Below are 10,200 nucleotides of genomic sequence, written 5' to 3' on the forward strand. Positions count from 1 at the left end.
ATTCAATAGGCTATGTGTTTAACTCAGGTAATAGATATACGGGTTATTATATCCTTTATTTATCCTTGGGTTAAATGAGTTTGGTTAGACCTCCAGCAACAATCATGCCAATTTGCCAAGAAATAAATCGTGAAAAGAAATAAATAAATAACCAATAAAAGATATTTACAAGAAATAAAACCTTTCAATCACTTAAGTATAGAATGTAGCCAATTACAATATATAGATTAAAATCAGTGGACCAATTTGGCTAACTCAATGTTGTATCCAATTCAACTGTCTCAGAGTTAAGGTTCTTTGTGTGTTGCATTTGCGTGATAATGTAGCATGCACACTTAAATCATATGGAAATACTTGGAACAAAAGGTTTTATTCCCAAGGAATTTGAATTGGGTACAAGATTGAGTTAGTGTAGCCAAATCGGTCTATAGGGTTTAAGATTACAAAGTAACAGCTTCATAAAAAAGTGACATTGTGTATAAGCATAATTATTACAATTGTGCATGACTTTGTATGTAACTGTACATGTATTCAAAGTAATTGCTCCAAGCGACGAATTCTAAGTGAATTTACCGATTGCAATCCATAGCGAGTGGTATTTAATTTATAGCTCTACATGTAGGTTGCTGAAGCTTTTTTATCCATTTTTATCCCTAAGGGTAGCTTAAAAAGGTTCCCTGCATGTTATCACTTAGGTGGATTGTAACTTATTTACAGCTTTAAAAACAGTGATTACCATGTTCTGGATAGATATCTCTTGGAGTCTGTTACCAATAAAATTATGATCAATAATGATATATGAGTAGTATACTCAGAGGAGCAGTAACTACATGAAGAACAAATAATCCATTTGTGCAACATGAGTTTCTTGCAATCTGATTTCTTTAGTCTGAGAAGAACATCTACATTGTAGCGGCTTTTCTACAATTTTTGAGGATTTGCTTATAAATTGTTTGTTTAAAATGTTGTCCAAGATTACCCTGGACAATTCAACTTGATCTTGTGGTATAACAAATTGATCCTTCAGTTCAGTATGGTAAACTAAGGACAGCTTCATAATAAGCTTTTGTGACAGAACCAATGCCTTACAGATTAAGGATGGTGCCTACTATTGTTATTGCGCATACATTCTGCATATCTTGAGATACTCGGATTTCCTATGGGTGGTGCCTATTAATACAGGGATATTTTTGCATGGTTCAAAACTATGCGGAGAAAGCAGAACTTAGCGGGTAACCATGCATTTTTCAGAGATAATTAAGCTTCAATTTGACAGGGTACATTGCTTTGTATTTTAGCTTTTGACAAATATTGTTGATTAATTATCTTCGAAAAATGTGTGGTTGCCCCCAATTTTCTCTTTGGATTTCAATAACACTTGTTAAGATCCGCTTTTTCTGCACATTCAGTAAACTACGCAACAATATCTTTGAATATTATTAGTAGGCACGGTCCTTAAGGGTTTAATTAAAATGATCTTGTTATTTCAAAAGATCTTGCACACCCACCACAGTTAAGTTCTGACAATTATTAATTTTCATCCTAATGGTTGTTTACTCTTTGTAACCACAGACAGCAGGTTTTCCCTGCCATGTGGGGGTTCATGGATATTACCTCAGTATAACCAAAACACAGGGTCTTAAGTTATTATTCATTGATATCTTGCTTGCTTTGTACTAACATCTGCCTAATAGCTCAGGTATTGGCCTTAAGAGGTTGTATTAATTAATTTAAAAATGGAACTGTTGAGACACTGTACAGATTATCTCAACTGCTGCATGTGTGGTTAACATCAGCATAAGGTCAGGGATACTCATGATTCCATTGGCTGCATTAAGCTGTTGGTCTTGAGGAGCAGTGTGAATTAGAATATTGTTTCAGGCTGTCCATTTTCAATTTACAGAATCTAGTATTCTTTTGGCAAATTTCAATCAACCGAAAAATGTAAGCATTTACATGTAGGGCTGAGAAAATTGACTGAAGACCGGTACCATACTTTTTTTGTTTTGGAGAACAAACACTGTTTTGGAGAGTACACTGTAGCTCGTCTTGGCAAATGAACTGAGCAGTACTTAGTTATTTATTTGTTTCTTTCTCTCTTTTTTCATGTTTACTTCTAACAGTAGTGTATTAATTTAAGGCACTGCCTTTTTTGGCATACACTTGGCATTCTTTATACATGGACAAAAGTGCCACTAAGCATGTCAAACATGTATACTGAACTTCACTGGCTGGTTTACGTTAATGAAATCCGATCTTTGAAATGGATATCAGCCCTCTAGGACCCGTGGTTCTACCTCTTGTTTGCCCCCCCTTAAAGGTTAAATTTTATCATAGGCATTTCCTTTTGTGACTCGATCACTGCTTCAGCACTGTGGAGAGGGTTGCGGCCTATCAAAGACAGAGGGAAGCCTTTAGAAGAAGAGAAGTGAACTCTGGAAGAGAACTGTAATATACCCGTTTTGCGGGTCTTGGCATGTATATACAGTAACTACGGTATAAGATTTCTGTGGCAGGTTTCTGTAAACTACAAACATTGCACTAGCCTTTAGGCGAGTGCAATTTGAGAACTTTCAAAATCAGGAGTACCTATTAATCATGAATTGTACGAAAATGTTGTACGATTTTTTATTTATAATGTACTCAAGAAAATTATGATCAACCAATCAGAATGCACTAATGGTGAGCTTTGTATACCAAGGTATATCTCCTCCGATCTGTTCGTGTTTACTTCAGAAACCTTTGAAACTCTTTGGTCCAAGATCAGAAATCTTTGAAAGACTTTGGTTGAACCTCGGACACCTTCTAAATTCTCCGGGTCAATTTCGGAAATCTTTGGAAATGTTCAGAAATCTTTGGATGCTTTATGGTCGCCTCCTGAAGTCTGTTAATTCTGGAAAACTTTTTGCCAAGTTTGGAAAGAAATTTAAAGTAATCATTGGTACTCCTGGAGAGTACAATTTGGGATTAGTTGTACTCCTCTCGTCAATCAGAATCCAGTAATTTTGTTAAGTGTACTAGAATTATTATTTTGTGTATTATAAGTATTTTTTGTTTTATGTATAGGTTTGCAGAGTTTAACAACTGTTAACTTGTGATCATGTTCTGCACCCATTTGATTTCTTTCAATAATGATATAGTACTAGACTAGTAAAGATCAATAATTATTTGGAAGGGGACTTCAGGACAAGCTAAGATTAAGTGTTTGTCCTCTGTAAGTGACCTAGAAAAGAGGTGATTGAAAGCACCACATTCTAATTCATAACCAATAATATTATTGGTATTTAAGGCATAGATCAGTTATGTGCTGTTCGAAGTATGCTGAGAGCATTACTGTGAGAGTGTTTGGAAGACTGGTTCTTTCTTATTACCTGAAGACATTGGATGCAGATTTATCCTACATGTACAGTATGTTGTTCAGGTGGTCTTAAGATTCTTAACTTCCTACCAAGCTGGGTACTAGTACATGTAGTAACCTATAGTAGGGCTAATGCTCACATAGTTCATATGGGTAGAAACCTAGCACTTCACATTACACTCTAATCAATTAAGTCTATTCAAGTATAAGTGCTTCACGGCCTTCCTTGTACTTGTACAGTCATGTTCATTGCCGTGACTTTAAGATCTTCAGTCCCCATGGCCTTCTCCCGTCTGACCTTTTAGCACAGTCGGTTAAGAGCAGCGGTGATCTAACCCGAAGGTCGTGGGTTCAATTCCCACCCTGGTCAGAGTTTTTCTCTGTCCTTGTGTGGGCCCATTTCCATTAGTAGGGCTAATGCTCACGTGGTGGCTAAGCCAATTAAAACTCTAGAATTGACTTATTCAATGATCATGTTTTTTGAAAATATTATTTGAATATACTGTTTCTGGGATAGAGAGTAAAGTCTTAACTTTCATTTGACATTCAAAACATCAAACTAAAGCTGATCTATAGGATGTTTTAAATGAGTGGTTGTACAATGTACCTGGTAAATTCTATAATGAATTTAAAGACATGTAAAGGAAATGGATAAGATCCTGTGACCTAATTATCATTGACCAATATTAAGAAAATTTTGTGAAGGCTATCATATAAATTTCCGATTTTATGAAAAGTGCTTAAATGGTTGAGGCATGTTGGAGGGTCATTATCAGTCATCTCATTTATAACCCGCACCTATGACACGCCTTACCCGTTTTAACAGCCTGAGGATAGCTTATAGCAATAAAGGAACCCGTTCCATGTCGTTTCATCCCGTCCCCCGCTGTCCCCAACGGTTGTGCCTTCATGGCTCAGTCAGTAGAAGAATGCATCTACAGCTGGGTATTGAATCCTTGAATATTGTTAAAATTGGCTGATTAAGAGCGAAAAAGCATTCAATTATTTCATTTGCAATTTTCTTTTTTAATTTTCAGTGTGCCTAATGAAGATGAAAGAAAGTGGAGCAAGTCAAGAGTAATTGTGGCCGCTAAGGTAGAGCTCAAGTGTTAATCTTTTTTTGCAAAAGATGCCCAGGATCATATTCTTACGAGTTTTAAAGCGAAGGCACTTTGAAAAAAGGGACCTGATTTGCGCTTTTGTAATTTTTCACGTGGAAACTCCACAAATGCATGGTTGCCACAGTTTGGTTACATGTTGGGTCACACTGACTTACACCGATTCACACTGACTTGCGCTGACTCACACTGGCTTACACTGACTGACTTCTTGACTGGTCTCCGATCAACTCTATACTTCTCACTGAGGACCTATGTGTACTTGACAGAACTCCACGTGAAGAGCACAAATATTTTTTGACTCACCTGACAGCTTCATGAACTCAAAAAACAAAAACAACTGCAACAGAGACTACATCACATGCAACATCAAAACCAACTCCCTTCTCACTACAGCGACCCCAACTCAAGTAAGAGAGGACTAAACTTATTAGAGTGTAATTCAAAGTGCTAAGTTTCTACCCCATATGAACCATGTGAGCATTAGCCCTACTGATGGAAATGGGCCCACACAAGGACAGAGAAAAACTCTGACCAGGGTGGGAATTTAACCCACGACCTTCAGGTTAGATCACAGCTGCTCTACCGACTGATTTACAAGGTCAGACTTCCCACGGCCTGCTCCAGTCTGACCTTGTGGCTCAGTCGGTAGAGCAGCGGTAATCTAACCCGAAGGTCGGGGGGTTCAATTCCCACACAGGTCAGAGTTTTTCTCTGTCCTTGTGTGGGCCCATTTCCATCAGTAGGGCTAATGCTCACATGGTTCATATGGGGTAGAAACTTAGCACTTCACATTACACTCTAATCAGTTAAGTCTGTTCAAATATAAGTGCAACGCGGCCAACGTTTGCAAAAACGTAATCCTTCCTTGTTCAAGAAAGAGGGACCTGACTTCAGACACTATCACACCCATTTTACAACCCAACAAACCCTATTACGATCTTACAACAGTTACTTGGGAACAGTATACAAGGACCAGCAAAGTTGAAAACCCAAAATGTTGAGCATGAAGTGCTGTGGATGCCAGAGGAGGGACAAGCATATTGAAGAAAGGAGCTTCTGTACTGATAGACAAAAAGGAGGAACAGAAACAAACCAGCCATCTTTACGTCTATGTCTACTTAACGTCTGGGCTTTGACAGGGAAACTGAGGGGACGGTGATGACTATTTTTATTTGTGGCAACCATGTTTATTTATTTATTTGAACTTAACGAGGCTTTAACCAATTTCAGCAAACTGTACAATTTGGAAGGATTAAATCTATCCAACTGTTTCATGTAATGGCAAAGTTACAGTTCCATATGAAACACCAATATTTGCTGAACAAGACACTCATTGGTTTGATGTGATGGGTAACCATGGCAACAAAGGAGTCATCTAAGAATGCCCTATTATTTGTCAAAAACTAACACGGTGATCCCCTCTTTTTATTTCTGGGAAGTGAATAACAGGTTCAGATGGAAGTCTCTGTGAAGTTGAAAAAAATTATCTGCAGTGGATTCATAGCCACCTATACAAGTGAAAAAAATTTAAGGTGCATGTGGCTGTGATTCTGCTCCAGATAATTTTTTTAAACTTTGCAGAGAGTTTTATCTAAGCCTGCTAATTTCTTTGCAGAAATAAAAATTGGGGGTCACTGAGTTTGCTTTAATATAAGTTGGCTCTTTTGTTGTCATGGTGACCAAGTTGGTCACATCAACGAGTGCATCTTGTTAAGAAATTATTGCTGTTTCATTTGGTACCATAACATTGCCTTTTTGTTAAACAGTGTTGTAGAGTTCATCCTTCCAACATTGCCTCCAATTTGTTGAAACTGGCGTGAGCCACCCTTAAGATTCAGTAGCGCGCATGCATTAGTAAGCCTTTTTTTGTTCATGAGTGGTTTTTAATCAAGTGTTTGAGATAGTGACGCAATTTCAATTTCCGCGCCCCCGCACCATCGGCATCAACATTTTTCTTCCAATGCAAACCCTAACTTGCACGCACTCATTTCCCCATGCTTTTGGCATCCGCCTCAAACTTAGATTGGTGTATCATGCTTTGTCCTTTCTTTTGTTTTGAGAACACTTGGATAAAAACCACCTGAGCCTTTTTAAGGTGGCTGAAACCACTTTGAGCATTTTCAAGGGAGTGTCTCATTGGAATGGTTGACTCAACAAGACGGTTTCACGTTACGACAATGTTATGACATCATATTAAATACCAAATGTAGGTTAACAAGATGCAAACGTGATTATGACGTAATAGGTTACCATAGTAACAAAAGAACATCTAAAACGAACCCAGTGGTCTCCAATTTTTATTGCTGGGAAGTGATTTGTAGACTAAGATAAAATCCTCTGCAAGATAGAACAAATTCTACGGTGGGGATTCTGAGCCACCTTAAATTTCCTACTTGTGAAAGGAGCTCTGAATCCCCTCCAGATAATTTTTGTTAACTTGGCAGAGGGTTAATCTTGGCCTGTTAATCACATTCCAGCAGTAAAAACTGGGGATCACCGAGTTAGTTCGTCTTTTAGCATGACATGGGGTGTATTTAGATGGCTCTTTTGTTGCTATAGTAACTTATTATGACGCATCTTGTTCCACATAAGTTATTGGTGTTTTATATGGTACCATAAAATTGCCGTTACGAGAAACACTCCTGTTTATTCAACCATTGTGAATGGTACAGTTTCTTGTAAGTGTTGAAACTGGTTTGAGCCTTCTTAAATCGCTTGAAACATAGAGCATTAAAAAGCAAGGTGAACACACCACAAGACTAAACCCGGGGTGGTCATTCCGTCATGCATGCGCACAACCATTTCACTTAGTTCAAATGGTTGTGCGCATGCGTGACGTTTTCACCTCGCTTTTTTTCTGCTATGTCCCTTTATTCAAAGCGTTTTCGTGTTTGGCGCTAGGTTTCTAAAGGTGTCTTCCTTTCGCGGCGTAACTTTTATGTAGGTTTAGCATTTGATTTTCACGGTATAGTGTACATGAATATAACATTAAAGGATGTATAAACTGCTTGTGTAAATGTCAAAAGTTGAGTATGGGTCAACTTGTTATGTTTACACAAGCCGTGCGAATGTTATTTTTGTATATACAAAATCGCCGAAATTCATATGCTTTGCCTACATAACAGTAACCATCGACCTTGATTCTTTAACCAATAGTAAGAAGGCGTTTTGCAAATTGCTTTTCACATAGTATTCGCGGTAAGAGACAAAAATATTCTATGTTTTACTCAGTATTGAGACATAAGCATTTTATTATTTCGCTAGAAAAAAAACTTAAAATATTTTTGGGTTTGTCTTAAGACTTAGTAACTTTACAAACAAGTTGTATTATTAACACAAATAAAATTCACTCGAGAAAGAAAGATTTGTATTTTTATTAATGAATAAAATTGTTTGCCACTTCATTTAGTAGAAATTATGTATAATATTTTTTTTTAAAAAATACGGCGCATGCGTAATGAGGTCGCCGTATTTTTTCTTAAGTCTTTTGGCGGGAAAATTTGTACACATTTGCACAGCCCTTCCCCTGAACGTCTTTGGATGACAAAAATATACAAGAGTACCCCGTTAAAGTTTTTTACCCCAAAGTATTTTTATAAAATCCCTTCTAAATATAGTCGCTTTTGCAAAGCAATGTTTCATTTTGTAAATTTGGTTAACAACTACAAATGGCGCGTGTGTATGTGGATTTTAACACCTCGCCAAATTGTATCAGATAACGCACGCTTACAAAATGAAAAAGTGCTCTGCAAAAGCGACTTCAACCAACTTAGCAATCTATTTAATGCTTTAAATTTTGCAACAGAATATAAAACAGCCAAGAAAATGTATAAGCGATAGAATTGAACGACGTTTCGGTATCATCATGTCGTTCAATAGACCATATTCGTATTCTCATTATTGACCTGGAACTAGCTTGCAATGGAGGCTACGCATTTGAAAAGATTCCCTTGCATGAGCCTCCACTGCAAGTTAGTTCCATTCGAATATCGTGTATTCTATCGCTTATGTGTTCTTATCTACGTTTTGCTAAACTGTTGCCTATAAAGAAGATAAAACGGTCTGTAATTCAAAAGAATTAAGGAAATTGGGAAATATTTGAATGTTGTATACTTAACCATTTTGCCTTTACCCGTTTTATTTATTTCGTCAAATGGAAGCCAAATGTTGAGCAGTTAGCTGTTCATAACTTTTGCAAATAACGAAGGCGATAGAATGAAAAATAGAGAAAATTACTTCTCATTTTTTTATCAAATTGCCCTCAGTTTATTGTCAGAAAAGTTATGCACCGTTAACTACTCTAGATTAGCCACTAGTTGACGAAACACCAAAAGGGGAAACAGTTATCTCTCGCGTTAAGTTAAGTATACAGTGCTTCAATAATTTCTGAGAAATTCGGAGGAAGAGAGGTTTAATACGTTCACAAAACATCTTAAAATTTTAAAGAAATTTACTCCAATATCTGATTGGCGAAATCTAAAGCATCAATTTTGAGGAGAGGCTGTTAACTTCAGATGAAATTTTTCGATTCAATGATCTGGCATCACCAACATTTACAGGAAACCCCCATTCCAATGAAAGAAAATGATGTATGCAATCAAGACTGTTTGAAATTTCTTTTAAGAAATCGTTTGTATGCGAAATAAATAATTCCAGAATTGCACATTTTTGTTTTCAAATTTCCGGGGCGCCGCCAACTTGAATAACTGTGAAGTGATATAGTCGGCATATTAACACAAAACAAATGCCCTTTGTCGCAGAGCAATGTAGCCAACTGAATCAAGTCACGATGGCGGCGCCCTAAAGATTTGAAAGTGAAAATAAGCGATTCTAAAACCCACTTTTTTCCTGATACAAACGCTTTCGAACAAATTTGATTACAAACATTATTTCCTTAGTTGGTGTAAAAGTTCCCTTTAAAGCTAATGAACTTAACCGTAGAGAACTGAATCGAGGAGAAAATGACAACACTAAGTCACTTGTTTAAAATTGCAATGTGAATGCAACTTACCGATTAAGTAAGCAAAAACACGTTTTTGAGGCAGAAAGCCCAAAAGTTGTTTTTCGCCTACTTAAAGGCCCAGTAATACGGGCAACATTTTTCGCGCAGCTTAACGCGCAACAATGTTGCGTTGCAAGTTGGGATGGTTTGTTGCGCGTATTACCACCTTCTTGCGCAACAAATTTTCATGTTGCAAAAAGTAAAAGCGACGTCTACTTTTTGCAACATAAAAATTTGTTGCGCAGGAAGGTGGCAATACGCACAACAAACCATCTCAACTTGCAACGCAACATTGTTCGCGCGACAAGTTGCACGAAAAATCTTGCCCGTATTACTGGGCCTTATGGTGGCTCTAAGCAGTTTCGACGCTTTCAAGCAACGTTCGTATTAGAAGAACTTGCACTACAACGCTGTATCACATATTAGCAAGGTTATAGTACCATTAAAAAATCCATTTATTGCTAAACAAGATACGATCATTATTGTGACGTAATACGTCATCGTGGCAACAGGAAAGCCCTGTAAAAACACCGTATAGTTGCTCATATCTAAAAAACAAACTCGGTGAACCCCATTTTTTATTACTGGAAATTGATTAGAAGACTAAGATGAAACTTTTCGCAAAGTTTAAAAAGATCTATCCATCTGACTTACAGCGACCTTAAATCTGTGATTTTGTTAAGGTGGCTCTGATTCCACTGCACAGAATGTTTGTAAAC

General features: G+C 37.2%; 1 long non-coding RNA gene across 1 annotated transcript in view; it reads left to right on the forward strand.

Annotated features, from left to right (window-relative positions):
• The window catches only part of LOC137983176 (uncharacterized), a 7,584-nt gene extending 2,629 nt beyond the window's left edge, over window positions 1-4,955 (forward strand). Inside the window, exon 4 of the long non-coding RNA XR_011118918.1 lies at window positions 4,396-4,955. This is a non-coding gene — a long non-coding RNA (uncharacterized lncRNA). The remainder of the gene's footprint in view (window positions 1-4,395) is intronic.
• Window positions 4,956-10,200: the final 5,245 nt, after the last annotated feature.

This window comes from Montipora foliosa, chromosome 13, assembly GCF_036669935.1.
Source record: "Montipora foliosa isolate CH-2021 chromosome 13, ASM3666993v2, whole genome shotgun sequence".
NCBI lineage: Eukaryota > Metazoa > Cnidaria > Anthozoa > Scleractinia > Acroporidae > Montipora > Montipora foliosa.